The following is a 17,471-nucleotide window of genomic DNA, read 5'->3' on the forward strand; positions in this document are numbered from 1 at the left end:
ACTCTAAGAGGTTGACTAATTGCCTCTGCAAATGTTGTCTCAATCCAAGTAAGATCGGCATGGCTGCCTGATTAGAGTTACAAGGTCATTGTTTCTACCTACCTTCTCCAAAAAAAAGAAACCAACATAGCCCAAATCGCCTTTTTTTGTATAATTAATGCACTAGTTTAAATATTCCCACAATACTGCTACATTTGCATTAGCAGTCTGACTTGCCATGCCACTGATACATCATCATTTGACTCTGAACTTCAACTCCGATTTATCTTTGGTCTCTGTATCACAGTCCACCATGAAATATCATTACAAAGTTTTAGGCCTTACTTGCCAATTTTGATAAGAAAGGAATCTTCATGCAGGGGTGCATCACTAACTGTTAATCTCAGCAGAACACCTCCTGGACATGCAACATATCCAGGGAACTGCAAGTGAATTCATACCAACAAGATGTTTAATTACTAGGCACTGACATTACAAGTTTTCCCACTTCAAGACCACTGTTACAGGTAGAAGAGCAGATTCTCCACTGCTCACAATCCCCTTCAATTTACCGGAGTCACCTCACTGTGAACAGTGATGCTGAGAAGAATACAGATGGCTACAATCAATGTTTTCAATCAAATGCTATCCACTTACAATCATTTAAATTATTAGTAGCTGGTCACCTGAGGTAACCAAGGTGCCATTCTTAGTAATGACTAAATTTTCTGTATTTGTAAGAGATGCTGAATGTGAACAGAAAACTCAATTAACAGATGCTTTTTAACTTTGATGCTTTTTGCTCCCTGAACACCTCCAAACCCATTCTCTTAGTATCTCCATAAATCTCTTCTTTTGCCTTTTCTCATGACATCCTCTATATTCAGAGCAGGGGCTTACCACTTGTCCAGAAATCATCCTTTTTCCCTGCATCTCCCTAGCACCACTTTTTCACAAATTCTTCTTAGGGTGCTAACATCCAGTACTGATGTGGTCTCAGCCTGCCCAACATATTGTTCCTATCTGTGTTGGCCTTAACATATCTCACAGCAACACTAAGAGAATTCAGTCAAGATTCGGGTCCCTTTCTTCATTTCTTCCAGTGTGTGTCATGTAAACTTCCGCAGGCAGGTACCTACTAACACTCCCAGAAAACAGCAATCAACAGGTCACAACCCAATCTGCCACCTCACAAAATGAACAGAAGCCCAAAACCAGACTGTGATCCAATGGAGTATTCTGTACATTGTCAACTTCTGACATTTCAGAAAAAAGACAAGGAGAAAAAAGCATACATTCAAGCTACAAAAAGTTCACTCTTCCTCATAACACTTCAGCTAATTTTTTCTTGGTCCCTGAGATTAGTTTATTTTATAGTCTAGAACCTGGATATAAACAGTTAACGCTAACAGAGAAATGATGCAGTCTGCTCTTTTGTAAACTAAAAATAAAGTTATACTGTAAAAGGCTTCATAAATAAATCCTGAAGACCCTCTTAGGCCCCCACTCAACTACATTTTCTAGGACCTTAATAAGGGCACAATGCAGAAACAATCTAGTCCATCAGCTTCTGCTGTAACACTTGAGTACTCCATCCTCTACAATTTTTGAGCATGTTAGAGGGGCTCATCCTTGCCAGTATGTCCTCCTCACATACCTCAAATGACTTGCTAATGAGCTGTCCACTCTGTTTCTCTGTCTGCATTTCATGCAACACATTAAGCTAGAAAAGTAACAAAAAATTAGCGTATTAAGAAAAAAATAAAAAGGGGTACTTTGAGTAGGCACTTCATGTAACAAGCTGCTTTTGCTTAGTGACAATTAATTCTTCTTAGCTGATTTTTCCACTTACAACACTACTGCGAAATCACTGACAAGAAATACCAGGAAAGGATAACTAAACACATGAACAGAAAAAAGAAGAAAGGCCTATCTTGAAATCATACCAGATCTTACATTATTTCTTTTGGCTTCACAGATTCAAGAAAGATTTCAACAAAGCATAACTGTTCTAATAATTCTGCATTACTAAAACAAGTCCGTTTCAAAGTAACGTGGTATTGTGCACACTGATGCAATTAGCAGTGTTCAGAAAATTTGCTCATAATGTTATACCTCTTTAAAATAGGGGGCAAAGGCATGAAGCCAACTACATACTGCATAAGAGTACATTAGCAAGACCAAACAGTAGTAGATACCGAGCTGTATGCTATTTGTTCATTGTCTTCCAGGCCTCAGTCCAAAAAAGCCTTTCAATAGCAGCCTAACTTCATAGCTACTCATATACTTCAAGTCAGCAAAAGCACTCAGCTATCTCAAAATGGAAAATGATAAATACTTTACTAGATCAAGGCAGGCCTAAATCAACAAATAATTATTCAAACACCTTTATTTCAATCATCTGGTAACGAGTTACTTTCTGCAGTTTTGCTACCATAGGTTACGTAGACTATTCTGGGAGAAGATTGCAGTTTTTGTTTAGAAACATGTTTGAAGTTGTTCAAAATATGGTTTTTTATGTTTTCCAACATTTCATTGATCTCATCTGGGATATCAAATGACAGGCATCAGAATGCAACAGTAACATATGCTTTTTCAAAGAATTGTGACATCCTTTCCTCTCAAGCTCCTACAGATGAACAGTTAGCAGTGTATTCCTTCAGAGGTTCCCATATTTAATAAAAATGGATCCCCAATACACAGGATGAGAGAAAAAAATGGCATTGCAACAAGAGCAGTGAGACACCATCTCTGAATGCAAAGCCTGCACTGCAACCTATCTGCTCCAAATGCAGTGCACTGAGGCTTCTACATTTCTTCCAGGAATGAAGGGCAGCATGTTACTAGTAACAGCCTAAGGCAAATGGAATGACATCACCAGCATTCTCCTGCAGACATCACTGGCTTCTCAATCACATTGCTACTTACTTGTGCTTCTTTTGCTATCTTTTGTAAAATTTCATGTACATTTAGATGAAATATGTATGAGTGCATTACACAGCAAAATCTCAAGCAGGCTGTGTTTCTGTGCAAGCATTTATCTTCTCTACAGCAAACCTTTTAGGTGTATACAGCCTTATCTTCTCATCCATAGTGAAATCTCACAAAAAAAAAAGCAGAATTTTGCTAGTATTCTGGCTGATCTTCTTTTTAGCAAATATATTTTCATCCTTTGTGGCAGAGAGCAGGTTATATGAAAAGTATATGTGAAGAAATGCAATTTTGAGAAACAAAGAATAATAAAAGTCAAAGCCATAAAAAAGCCATTTGAAATAGAAGTCTAACAACGTTTAAGACAGACTGCAGCTTAACTTCATTTACTCTTCATTCCTAAGCTTTAGAGATATTTGAGACACACCATTCTGAGAAAAATTCAGAGTACCTAGTGATGTATATTCAAAAGTCCCTGAGACAGTAATGTCAATTTAATGTAATATAAAGCATCATCAAGAAAGCCACACTGAAGCGTAAGTCACCCTCTTTTGTATGCCATCCTTAGCTGCCAATGCTAGCATTAGCTATATAAAGAAAATGTAATATTAAACAATACGTTTAAATTAGAGTTTCTTTGAGCAAAATGTGAATAGGCACAGGTCAGATTTACAGGACCCAGGGATGGAACAGTGACCAGAAAAACGCAAACAAAATTATTACTACCTTAGATATTTTTACAAGTTAATGTGAACAAGATCAGTGAATTGCTTTTTTATTGTCCATTAACCAGACTATCAAATTTGTACAAAATACCACTGACTCCGAAAAGGAGACCTGGCAGAATAAATGTTGTGCTAAAGCTTAGCTTTGGAGGTGATTGTCCAGTGTGGTAAGGAGCAGAAGTTTACACAGATCGAAGGGAGAGATTCGACAAGTTCAGGGCATGGAAAACCACATTAAACGCAGAAACCACAATTATCTCAGTAAATTGATGGGCTGAAAATGGTCAAGTCTCAGAAGGAAATGGAGGGCATTATCATGCATGCTCGCCCTGTTCTTGTTCTTCCTTCTTGTTGTTTATAGCTGCTTCTCAAGACAGGACATATTCTGTCTGATCTGGTACAGCCTTTCTTACATTCTTAGGTTATGAAAAGAGGTGTAACAGGAAAACAGACTGGACAGAAACACTACAAAGAGCTCCATACCACTGCCTACAAAAGACACAATCCAGATGGAAGTCTCCAAAATTTCCCAGAATCTGTCATCAAACAACATTTGATTCAAAATAGCTTTCAAATCCAACGGCAATCTGACAAAGGTCAACTGGCCTCAGCCTGTCGCCATCTGAAGAGACAGATAAGGTGGCCTTCTGTGGGCTAACACAACTGTTAAAAGGAATTGTGCACATAGCAAGGTCAATAATAAAGTACCTTCTAATCTTGTCTGCATTCTCTTCTGTCATCTCACCCATCCACTTGCTTGTTGCATTTGCATACTATGATTTGTTTGTTGCAGTGTAAATTGTTCAAGGCAGGAACTGTCACTGATATTTGTAGAGGGCTTTGACACAGCAGGTAGCATTCAGTAGAAGCCTCTGGCCTCTACCAAAACAGGAATGATAGAAAATAAGACAGGACAGCAGCTGAGGGTAATGGCACGTTGCTTCTCTGAAAGGAGGATTAGACCTAAAGTGAGCAGCGGAAAGACTAATAATGCAGAAGGCATTTTATCTCTGACACATGGCTACACATCTCACATTAGTCCTTTCTTAAACCTCACTTTTTGTGAAAGGTAATTTGTTTATGTTCCACAGCTTCATTATTCTATATTAACAAAAATTAGCTGTCTAATGAAGTCCAAGTTTAGTTTTTATTGTTAACTGAACGCTCATCATCTCCAGCAACATCCCAATTTCTCTCCTGATTGCTTCTCTCTTCCATGTCTCTTGCTGCTCCATTTTGTCTTCAGCCTACCTGAATACAGTAAATCCATCAAAAGGGCTTTTCTTTTTCTACGTGCAAGGTAAACATAAGACCTGAGTGACTGTTTTAATTCACGTTACTGCACAGAAGGCAATCAAACCGGCACAGTAATAGAGCATCACAGTAACACAAGGGGAGCTTTACTGTCACTGACTCCAAATGAAGATTTTTTTCTTTTTTTTGGTAGCCTTGTGTTCATAGCATTGCTACCTTCAATATTCTGCAGTTTTCTTTACTGCTCATACAAAAGTCCTGGTTTAGTGCTTCCTCAGATCTCAGTTTCGTTTAGCATTCTTACATCTCAAGAAGCAAGTACAAAAATTAGCCAGGGAACATTGCTTTGTCTCTGATCAGAATGTTGAGAGAGAATTTACAGAAGAAACACTACGGTCTCTCTTTAAAACATATCACAGGAAAACTGTGTTTTCAGTGTTTAAGAAAAAAAAAGATCTTGCTGCTCATCTTGGTTTCCATCATAATAATACCAAAAAGTCAAAATAACACACTCCTAAACTTAGCTACTTTGACAACACTGTTCATGCAACGTTTCTACTTGTTCTGGTGATATTCTTAGTAAGTCAGAGATGTTGTTAATTTCCCTAAATTCTCATATGCCAGTGCAGAAATTAATGACTCGTGTAATTTCATCCATCTTTGTCAAGTTACACCGATTCACATTAACTCTAAATTTGTCTTACAACTCAACACTGTTCTCTCATATAGGTCTCAGATTTCTCAACAGCTTTCCTTAGAAATACTTTCAAAATTTCATTAAGTTTCTGGGCCTTATTATTCTTCAAATCCCATCTGGGCCATATCACTTACATGTCATCAAATAGAAGTAGATTCCAACAGCTTTGTATTAATGTAACATCACAAAATGTTCTTGAAATTGGTGTTACTGACCCTATTATCTAGGTAAAATCAAACAAGAGTTGTACAGCAGAGGGGAATTAAGCTCTCAATCTGAGTTAAACAAAACCCAAATCATCTTCCCCTCTCTTTCTAAACTGTGAGATTTGTGTACAAGTAAACTTTTGGAGAAGATCCCTCAGAAAACTATTCTCAAATCCTCTGGCCTACAAGGTCTGAAAATAACACTAAAGAGAACTTGTCTGATTTGTCTCCCAGACACAGCATGCTATTGTTTTTCTTCACTCCTACTCTTGTTTCATACAAAGCTTTTTCTTTCCAGTGGCATAAAAGTTAGTATATCTTCTTCTGTCATACACAGCATTTTTAGCATACTTTTAAATAATGAAGAGAGCAGAAAAGGGAATATTACATGGCTTGATAGTTATTAGCAGTTTTTAACTCTCTCTCTGTTCCTATTTTGAAGATCATCCATAAACCTCTCTGAAATAAGAGCAAGCAACCACAGAAGTAAAAAATGTGATCCTCTTCAGATCTAAAGTCTTCACTCTCTGCTACACAGTCTTTTTGTAATACATTAAAGAACACTTATTTAAAAAATAAAAGCAGATATTGTTTGCCTTTGGAAGGCAATTAGACAGCAAGAAGCAACAGGTCAAACTAAGCAACGTTAGTTTATGAACTGGTGAATAAAATGAAAAGACTCGGTTGCCAAGTGAACAAAATGACAAAAAAAGCTTTCAAAGCAGCCTTATTAAAGCTCTAGAATACCTCATGCTATCAGAGGGAAAATGACAGCAAGAAATTTAACAACAAAAAAAGTAGAGTGGATTATAGTTAACACTGACAACTCGAAGGCTATCACTATTTCCAAAATAAAATGTATCATCTCACTTGATTTAGTGACACCCATGACCAAAAGTAGTAAATAAACAAAGCGAACTCTGCACTAAGCTTTCATTCTTCCTCTCTTGCCCTCCTGTTTTAGAAACGCAAAGCTCTGGCTCCCTCCCCAAGCTTACCAAAGTGGTAACTAAAATTGATTTCTGAAGCCTCAGGCAAAACACTCCCATGGGTTTGTTTCCTTATGGTGGTAGAAACTTGGGATGGATGCCCTAAGTGAGCACAGATTGCCAGACTGGTGAACAGCTATGGAATTTGCACCTCTATTTCACTGAGCAGGCTGGGAAGCTTAGCTGACAATACAGCTTGTCTTGTCTGCCGGGAGGTGGGAACAATAGGCACCATCTGTCCTGTCTCATTCAGAAGTGCAAGAATCTGAAATGCAGGATCCAGAGTACCAGAAAATTATTGCAGTGGGGAGCTGAATCCATACTGATTAGCACAGCATTAGGGTTCACCTCATACAGGTACTTACTATGGGCCTGAGCTGAAAGAAAGTTTCTATTTCACACCAGTGATTTCTGCTGTCCCCATACCCTGCAGTAGGCTTGGCACTAATGATGTACAACGAAAAGCCTAGTAACAACAATAATGCACTGCTTGTCAAATGCTGTATAGCTGGTCTGTCACCAGTCACAAGAAGTCAGTGATCTGATTGGATGTCATACTCTTAACAAAAATATATACAGAGAAATAATAATTTAAAAAATCCCTTGGCATTTACACATCACTTAGGTAACACAAAGCACCTTTATATACAGGAATTGCACTCATTTTATAGAGTTGCAAATTTACAAACAGAATCCATTTGCCCTATGGGTGCATTGAGACAATTTATTTTACACAGACCTCATGATAACACAGAAGTCAAGAATTAATCCAGAGCATAACAAAGCCATAAGAAAAATTCAAAGATCACACTAACTGCGTTTACTTGTTACAGCTGCTGTCAAGCTCCTTATCTTAAAATTAAAAACTGGCAATAAGAAATTATTATAAAACTTGGGAAGGAAAATGTTTATGTTAACATAGGGTAGTTTTAAGACTCATCTGTTGCATATTCTTACAAGATAGTAATTTTCTTTAGTCTCCCATTTCATCATCAAGATCTCCTACTTTACTCCAGATATTTGTGTTGCAGCTTCTCCAAAGCAGAAAATGCAAATGGCCAAAGTGTTCAGTCTTTGGACATGGATCTAACTATATCTCAGCTACCAATGTTCCTGTCTCCAGCTGACTGCTGCTAAGGAGTGAAGCATCAGACCTTATAATGAGAACCCTAAAGGTATTTTCAAACACGGGGCGGGTGTTTTTGCATCCCCACAGCAAGTTTTTTTATTTGCATGTGGACATTCAGTACCATTACTGAGATGAAGTAATGCAGTAATTAGGACATATTTATCCGACCAAAGGAAGGTAATTTGCTTTCATTTTTTGTAATGGAAGCAGAGGGGTAATAGGTGAGAAAAGAAGTGAATACTGACCCTGTCAGAACTTTTCTTTCCAAAGCAATGAAAAAAACATTCTTTCAGAAAAATACGGGGTTGAGCCAGCAAATTTAGCATTTGCATAATAAAGTCCCATCAGGTTACACAGTACAGAGTAAATCACTACAAGGAAATACTCCATATAGAGGACAACTTTTCTGGAACACTCTCTGCAGAACAACTCAAGAGTGAAGATACATAAAATATGTCATTATTCATAGAAATTATGTATATAGATCCATAGATGAAATGTGAGGAAATACATGAAAACACCTTTATATAGAAAAATATATTATCTGTCTATACGAATATTATAACATATATTATATTCATATAATAGTTATATGTATATATACACTTATATGCATATATACATATATATGTGTATGTATATATTTATATATACACATTATATATGTATATTTTATATATATAAAAATCTGTCAGTAACAGGAAGAAAAGCCATGCAAAACTGCAGTGCAATGAGCAATCATTTTCTAGGCAAAAGCTCAGCAGGTAAAAGACATGAAGCCCCAAGAAATCTTAAAGAAAAGCTCCAGTACCTTTTTTCACACCATCACATTAGATTAGCAGTGTGAACAACTGCAAGTAGAGAAAAGGTTGAATATGGAAATCAATATTCTCAGTCAAAACAATAAGGAGAGATTACCAGGCTTATAGAATACAGCTGCAGCTCTGTATATTAATTCAGACATGCTGCTGTCAGTGTCCAGTGACACTGAAAACAAGGATTGACTTGTTTTCCTCAGCACTGTCAAAGACTGGCTGTATTTTACTTAACACCCCTGTAAACCTTTGGGAAATATGCTTACAGCACCTCTTTCACTAACTTAAAATCTGAGAAAGTCAGCTTTTCAGCAAGGCAGAAGGATGACAGAATAATTCATCAGAATACTTAATAAATACCATGTACACACACACAAAAAATAATTCACACATCCCTCCTGTAAGACTCTAATATGAATTTCCAAATATTTTGCTAATATTGATCACAAAATCATCAGCAGCCGCATCCTCAAACTACAGATTCAGTACATGGTAAACTTACTCAATATGCCAGATGGGAGTCTTCTATTCCATTTTCTTCCTGAGCAGTACCTTGACACTAGGTGCTGCCTGGCACTGCCAGTTTAACTCTCATGAGAATCTCATTCAACTCCACAGATCTGAGAAAATCTTTTATGTATCTATATCTCAAGGACCAATTTAAACACAGCTACAAATTTACACTCATCATATCTGGGAAGATCCCCATCACTGAAACTGTGGAAGGAAAAATAACTCCTTCACCCCTCCCACTCTCCCCTCAAAAACCCAACAAACCCAACTTGACGGTTCTAATTAATCCCTTTTTTCCTCAGAAGCTGAAAAATCACTAGTCATAACCTAATAGGGAGTTTATTACTAGTCTTCAAATACAGTCTATGGAAGCTTTGAGAGTTCGCTAATTCTCAGAAATTTTTATGATGATTTACAATTACCAAGTATAGAGTCAAACAATAAAGAAGCGAAAAAGTAGACCGAGTTTCTTACAAATCACTTACCCAAAATTTTGCCCAAAACTAAATGCCATTGGATATGTACTAAAAGTTTTAGAGAAGCTGAATAGGTCAATTACATTTTTTTTTTATTTTGTACTGGAATTTTTATGTTCAGCAACTGAAGAAAGCTAAATAGTAATGTCTGACACAAAAAATGCCCCTTTTTTCCATGAAGTTCCTTTTTTGCTGTAACTTTAATTTTCACTTTGATATATTTCCAAATAAATACAGTAATAAAGAATGCAACATTTTAGCTACTATTCCTTTGCAAAAGTTGAAAACTAAAAAATGGCCTGATCATTTAAAAATATTATATTTTCAGAAAAAAAACTACACACCTATGTCTATAAAATGGAAAAGAACAGAGGCCATTGGGATTTTCTTCATAAAACTATTTCTTTTCTTTTTTTTTTTTTTACTATCTTAACCATGCATGAAACTCGAATCATTTGTACAGCAGGTGTTACTGATTTGCACTTCCGCTGAGATATCTGTACTATCAAACCAATTCCACTTTTCTAATAACCAGCATCAGGTATTTAACTTGCTGTGCAACTGACTGGGTAATTCTGTGTAGCCAGGAAGCACACCCTTACAGTGGTATTTTGAAAACAGAAGCAAGGTTGAACCAAAAAAAACCTCTAGAGCTTCAGTAAAGTCAGGGCACAGGTCTGGGGTTTGTTTGTGGTTTTGTTTTGAAACACTGGTGTAATTATGGTTTCCATTCAACTTGGTTGGGTATTCACTCCTTAACCACCTTTGATAAAGTTACAGAAGAACACATCAATTTTCACCTCTGCCTATGCCACTGCTCTATTATTTTTTGCCACCATTTTCCAAACAATACAACAGTCAAGGAACGTAACAGTAGGAAGCTAAAGAGAGCAAAGCACAGGTCTTCAGTCCTAAGTGTGCTAATGATCTGTCTGCTCACTGATAGGTGAGAGTCCTCCATCCTGTCTCACATGGCTCCACCAGTGCTCTGTCAGCAGTCAGCCTGATTTCAGAGAGAATGCTTTCAGATACCAGCATCTATGAGGGGACTCTACCAGAGCTTCTGAAAGCAGAGCAACAACTAAGTTGCTCCAGCAGTCAACCATGCTCCTTTAGCCTCCTCTCCGCATCCTAAGCTGTTATACTTGGCAACGACTACACACCTGGGTACAACTGGGCCTTTTCTCCTCTGCCAGGTAACATTGCCACAGAGAAATGACTGTAAAGCAGGACCAAACCCAGCTGGTAAAAGCAAACTGAACAACCTCAGACTGGTCTGTTAGGCCACACATTTCAGACTGCAGCAAAACATGTGAGCGGTCAGTGCTCACTGTTCTGGATCAGTCTGCAAGGCTTAGGCAGGAATTGGGTTAGAGTTACATAAACCCTAATTCAAAAAGGATTTCAGCCTCATTGTCTGGTTCAGTTAACACAATTACAGAAGAAGCTTTGTCAATACACTGAAAAGATTTATTCTTTGTAAATGTTCCTGTTGCATTTAGAGTCAGAAGGGAATTAGGACAGAGACAAATGATGCCCACTGTTTAGACAAAGTTTCCAAAAAAGACACAGAGATGCAGAGGAGTTTGGGTTCCTGCTGACACAGCACAAATGATGAGGAAGTTAATTCTACTAAATTTACAACGGGGAAAAGAAAAAACCCATGCTTTTTCCTTAAGAGCTGTCAGAATTTACTCTGTTGACTGAAATGCAGGGGTTATGAAATATAGCTTTGAAAAGTTTTTAGTTAAAGCTGCTACAAAAGCCTAGAGTGACTGTTTAAACCATAAAAGCATTTTATACAAACAGACTGATTAGAAGAGCACAAAGAACAAAAAAAGCTGTGGTATTCTCAGCTTTCATTGGTTTGAATGCCTCAGGAGGTATACAAGTAAGCAAAAGGCATCAAAGAAAAAGCTCTAGACTCTCTTTCACAATATGATCTGCTAGCCAGCACACCTTCTTTAACATACACATATATACTGCCCCACAAGATTTGCAATCAGCACACTGTCCACAGAAAACCTGTCTGATCCCCACTGAGTAAAAAAGAAGAGATCCAATTTCAGCACGTATTACTGGATTTTACAAGCCAAACCTAAATGTCTCCTAAGTTCTCCATCTTTCACTTGTTCAAGGCACTGTCTATTCTACAGCAAGAAGGAGCTGGACTCTGCCTGCCTCAGGTTACACAGACAAGAAAACAGGCAAGAGCTTTGGTTAAAAATTGCAGAATTAGGTAAAATACAGTATCAAGCCAAATAACTTTGATATTGAATGTATGTTAATATTCAAATCCATAATGCTGTTCTCTCTCACACATATTGTTTAAAAGCTATTTTGACTAGGAAAGGAGTAGTTGTACTGTTTTATGGAAACATACAGTTGATTCCTACATGCAAGGTCTGCTTGATTTAAGAGACTTCTGGAGCGCAATTCTGCAAGTAGGTTCTGTGGAAAAAAAAAATATACCTGAAAAATCATGTATATCAATCCTAATTATAATGGCTGAATGAGAATTCATCTCTCCAATCTTTGGCACATTTGAAACACATAGCATTGGTATTTCTAGTGATATTTCCAAGTGCTACTGGTGGTCTACACATAGTCATATACCTATGGGAGACACAGACATTATTAACTAACAGAGTGCACCAGTCAGAATAGAGAAATTGCTTCAGAGCAGTTTGCCTTCAAGTTTCACATCTGCTATATTCAAATAATTGTCATGCATGCCAAACTGACCCGCATGTCTCTCACTTGGGGCCTAGAATGTGCTGCACTCTAGGCCCCAAGGCCTAGAGGCTCACTCTTAGAAAATGCTTTACCCCATTCATGATGGGTCTCTTGAGTATTCTTCTCAGAATGTAAAAGACACTTTTCAATTTTCACATACAACACTTCTACAATTATAAATTGATGAACATTCTTGCTCTCCAGTACTGGTCATAGCACAACTCTTGATGACCACAAAGAGAGTCACATGTAGCACACAGCAAAATTTATTCCCTGTTTAGTCATTACATTCCTACATCATTACTATTCTTTTCCAACCAGAACCATAATTAATAGACTTTCATCAGTCAGAAGCGTTGGGGGGTCTGAATGACAAAGTAAAAACACAGAACTGAGATAAGAGCCAGCAGCTAACCACAGTAAAGGCACACCAGTGAATTCTATTAGGATATAAGAATTAATCATTCTCTCGTGAAAACAGGCAAAAGTTTTTCTTTTGAGGAATTCACATGTCTATGGCAGAACACAGAACTGATGCAAACCTGAACACAGACTTTCTGTGATTACTTGAACCAACCTTTGGGTTTCCGTTTTTAGAATTCTGAAACTCTTAAAAATTCTTCAGAGAAAAGAAAAAAGAAGTGGAATTGCCTGGATACCTCTGAGAAAAGTAGAATGATATGTAAGGCAGCTGTGGGAGTATTAGCAGATCCTGAGAGTAAAGATAAAACAAGAAAAAGTACACATTACTTTGAGCCTTAGAAAAGTCTGGATTTAACTCAAAGGAAAGTAGGCTGAGGGTTCCGAGTCACTGTAATGGAACGCTATGCTAACTGAACTACAAAGTCATGAAACTTGGTTTCTGTTCACACTAAATCACACTAAACAAATTTCACCGTGGGATGAAGTTCAGCTGCTCAATCTACAAAGCAATACCGTTTTTTGGCATTATGTATGTACTGCCAAAAACACTGTCTAGTTCATTTTAACACATTTTCACCACCTTGAAAGCTAGCAGGAGAGTACCAACTTCAAAAACTAATGTGCTCAAAACACTATGAGTAAAATTATCTTCCAAGAAGAACAAACCTCTGACTGCATTTTTAGTTTAAATATGCCTGCACTTGTTTTCACAAATCCGGTTATTTCTTTGTAGTGTGACTTCCTATACCCTGTAGTTTTAGCCACATAGACATAATCCAGGAATAAGATACAGCTAATCAGTAGCAAACTACCTCAGTACTAAAAAGGAAAATAAAGGAGATCTGTTAATAGCAAATAACCATGACGGAAGAGCTGGTAAGGAAAAAAAAAAAAATATCTTCAGCTTAAAAAGACAAGAGAGTAAACTGTTCTTTCAGAAATGAGAAAATAGTTTCTCAGAGCCCCACTGTGTGAGTGGAAGTAGTAGGGTACCAAGATTCCTGTGGAAGAAACCTTACAAGTAAGTGAGATGATCACTGAACTATGGATGGATTCTCAATTCAAGCAGACATCAAACTGGGACATGTTAGCCATTTACTAAGCTAACAGTTGCTCTCTAGAAGCCAAGTTTTCCCTTGATATACAGCAGCCTTTAAGATCAAGCTATTTGAATTTACTCTCAGAATTTTTAGCCTGTGGGCTTACTGGTGTCACAGCTATTTTAAAATAGGAATCAGCATTGCATAGAGATAAGGCCACTGCAGCATAAACACCTGCCAGCTAAACTGACAGCTCTTCAAAGACGTCTCTGGACACCAATCCCAAAAGAGCTAATAGCAGCTGAAATAAGCTGGAGGTTCACAAATGGGCTATGTGAAGAGCCCAACGCATACAGACAGCTACCTCTCTCAGCCTGAAATTTCGCTGTCAACAGGGTTCAGAAAATCAAATTAATATACGATCAAATTCCTGCAGCTTACAAATAATTTTTCTCATAAATTAATTAGTAAGAATCTACAAATCATGTCCTAAATTTAATGCACACATCTTGATTTGTCAGTCATATCATCACACAAACACCAGTCAAGCATACATGTAACACAATACTACTGCCACATAAGCAGCCTCAACAGCCACCACAAGCTTCCTAAGCTAAACAGAGACACAAATGTAATGTGGTGTCATTTGGTTGATACCAGCGGTGTGACATTACGGTCGAGTTGAGCAATGACAAGTATGCATTTTCTGTATTGATCTCAAAATATACCAGTCTATGAATCTACAGAGAAGTACAAAACCAAAATTAATAGTATCTTCTAGTTACAGTGAGTAGCTTTCTACAAAACGGCTGCACTCCCACTCAGTGAACCCAACTGTTCTGAACGTTCCCTCAGCATTTTTAATTAAATAGCGACATCAAACAAAAAGAAAAGTTTTCTCAATTCGAACTAAATCAGCAAGTCCTTTCACGTAACCATAAAAGGGAAATGACAGGATTAGTGTTGCACTCCCTGCCTTCTCGTGTTCTTCGTTAATCAGCTGCTTCACCACATGTAAAATGAGGCCACACTTCTTCAAACAACTCTTTTCTGAGACCACTATCTACTTAAAAATTTATGCAAGGCTATTAAGTTTTACAATGGTAACAGGGTTAGAGTGCAGTAGAGATGTCAACCGCAAGACTCTTCAGGGCAAAATTCACATATTTCACTTATTACTACCAAACTAAGCTGAACGCACAGAGAAACAGTTTATTTAAGCCAAATAAATACCATTTTGTGATTCTTTTAAAGCAAATGGAGCCTTTAAATTACATACTGCCTTCTCTGTTTGTTTATTATTCCCTCATATCATAGAATCATTTAGGTTGGAAAAGACCTTTAAGAGATCATTAAGTCCAACCATAAACCTAATACTGCCAAGTCCACTACTAAACCATGTCTCTATTGATACAAGGAAATGCAAATCAGTCAGAGCAGTGATACTGCATCTGGGATACTGTAAAGAGGTGTAAGACAGGAAACCAAGGACTGGGTAGTATGGTAACAAGCAAGAGAACACAGAGCAGATAGAGAATTTCTCAGGAAATACGTTTAAAAAACAAAATAGTTTTCCTGGGTTCCTCCATGTCACAGACATTTAAATACAAAAAAAGTAGTTGTTAATAATTCTATAATTTGGCAGCAAAAATTAATAAAAAAGAGGGTGAGTGGCCTGAAACTGAGGACCCACCAGGCAAGCAACAGAAAGTTCTCATCTTCCAACAGGAAACTTAACCAACAGGGTCATGAACAAGAAGCTACTCACAAGCAGCACTGTTTTGTTACTCTGTTTATGTAGTCAAACGCAATCTTGTTGCTCACTTTAATTTGGCAACATATCAAAGTATTCCATATGACTGGAAAAGTCCAGTCTTACTTGTTATTACTGCCCACCCATGATGATTGCTGTAGCACATGACCTGGAACACCAGGAAAAATAAGACTGAACAGGGCTGCCTTAAAAGGGAATATACTACCACCTTATGTAACCAAAGCAGAACCTGAATATTCAGGTTTGCTCCATTATCTTGAGGTACTCCACCACAGCTACAGTAGCTGCACATCCACCCCTTAATGAAAATAAATGCTGAAGCACATTCCTGCTTTGGGAGACCAGACAGTAGCTCATCCAGCTGTTTGAAAATCTCTATGTGGTGGTTAACATCCTTTTGTTTTATCATCTTCTGCTCTGCAAGTTTCATGATTCTGGTATATCAGGGCTCAAAAGAAATGCTGGATAATGTGAAAAAAAAATGTAGCTATTTTAAAATTTAATTCTTTAGAAACGTGAGTTAATTTCATTAATAGCTGTTCAGATTCATCTTTAAAAGTATACATGCAATACAAACTCCTAATTAAGCAAACTAATGTTGCTGTGCTATCACTAGATATTTTTTATGGCTCAGTTACAGCAGTCAAAAACCTCCACTGGCAGGATGTAACAGCAACAACAAAAACCCTACATAGCAAAAACATTCTGTGATTTTAATAGGTTGCCATGGAAATATTTTTCCTTCAGTAATATCAAAGTAGCTTCACACACCCAAGCAGAAGATTGGTTGCTCAGTCATAATTTGATTCACTTTCAGAAGCTTTCTCCATTTACAGGATGATAACAAGCTAAGACCCTTAGTAAACAACAAAAAAACCCTGTTCCAAGGTAGTATAAATAAATAAAAAAATCTAAATTGACAACATGGAAGATAAAACAGATAAAGAGGTAAGTTACATCCCAGAAAAATGGAATTTCATCAGTCAGAGAAGTTCTGCAGTTTGGTAGAAATCTATTAAGTTCACAAAAGAGAATTTCTCAGCTCAGTACAAAATGTGCATTTCAAGGTTAGGTTCTCAAAAACATCTAAGAGGGCAAAATGGAATATCAGATAACATACCTTGGCATGAATCATTTCTTTGACTGTAAGTACTTCAGCAATGCTCAGGTACACGCAGAAGGTTTAGAAAGCAATAGAGAAACAAGCCCACTTCAGCATCATTACAGTTTCACAGGATACAACAGATGATAGTTCAAAGATGGAGAGATGTGACAGCAATTAAATGTATCAGCCTCAGAGTCCAGAGACTTGGATTCAATTTGCAGCACTTCTATAGACATCCTCAGGCATACGACATCTATACCCATACATCTCTGCTCCCTCTCAGAAAAATGGCAATGAACAGCATCTTCCTATTTCAGGAGGAACAGTGTGAGGATAATTACAAGAATGTGAGGCATTCAGACATAATAATAGCAGGAATAAACACATCCCTAGAACAGGCAGAAGAGTTAGTGCTATACTTGTATGTACATAGCTCCTTTCCCTTCCTATACCTCTAAACAACTAAGCATGTTTCAGAGAGACACTGTGTCTCAAAATTGGGCACAATTCCACATTGTCCAAGTTTCCAACATCACCTTAATTCATTTTGGCAGTTTCACTACAGAAGAATATATCCCAAACTCACAGACAGCTATTTCCAAGATGGCTGAAGTGGTTAGAGAACCAGGTGTTTTCCATGTCCCTCTCCCAGTATTTGCTACCCCCAAAGAGACTGTGG

At 37.5% G+C, this 17,471-nt stretch overlaps 1 protein-coding gene across 8 annotated transcripts in view; it reads right to left on the reverse strand.

The window, feature by feature from the left end:
* GALNT18 (polypeptide N-acetylgalactosaminyltransferase 18) overlaps positions 1–17,471 on the reverse strand; it is a 326,140-nt gene that overhangs the window by 253,732 nt on the left and 54,937 nt on the right. The window lies entirely within an intron of this gene.

This window comes from Strix uralensis, chromosome 15 (assembly GCF_047716275.1).
Source record: "Strix uralensis isolate ZFMK-TIS-50842 chromosome 15, bStrUra1, whole genome shotgun sequence".
NCBI classification, from domain to species: Eukaryota; Metazoa; Chordata; class Aves; order Strigiformes; family Strigidae; genus Strix; species Strix uralensis.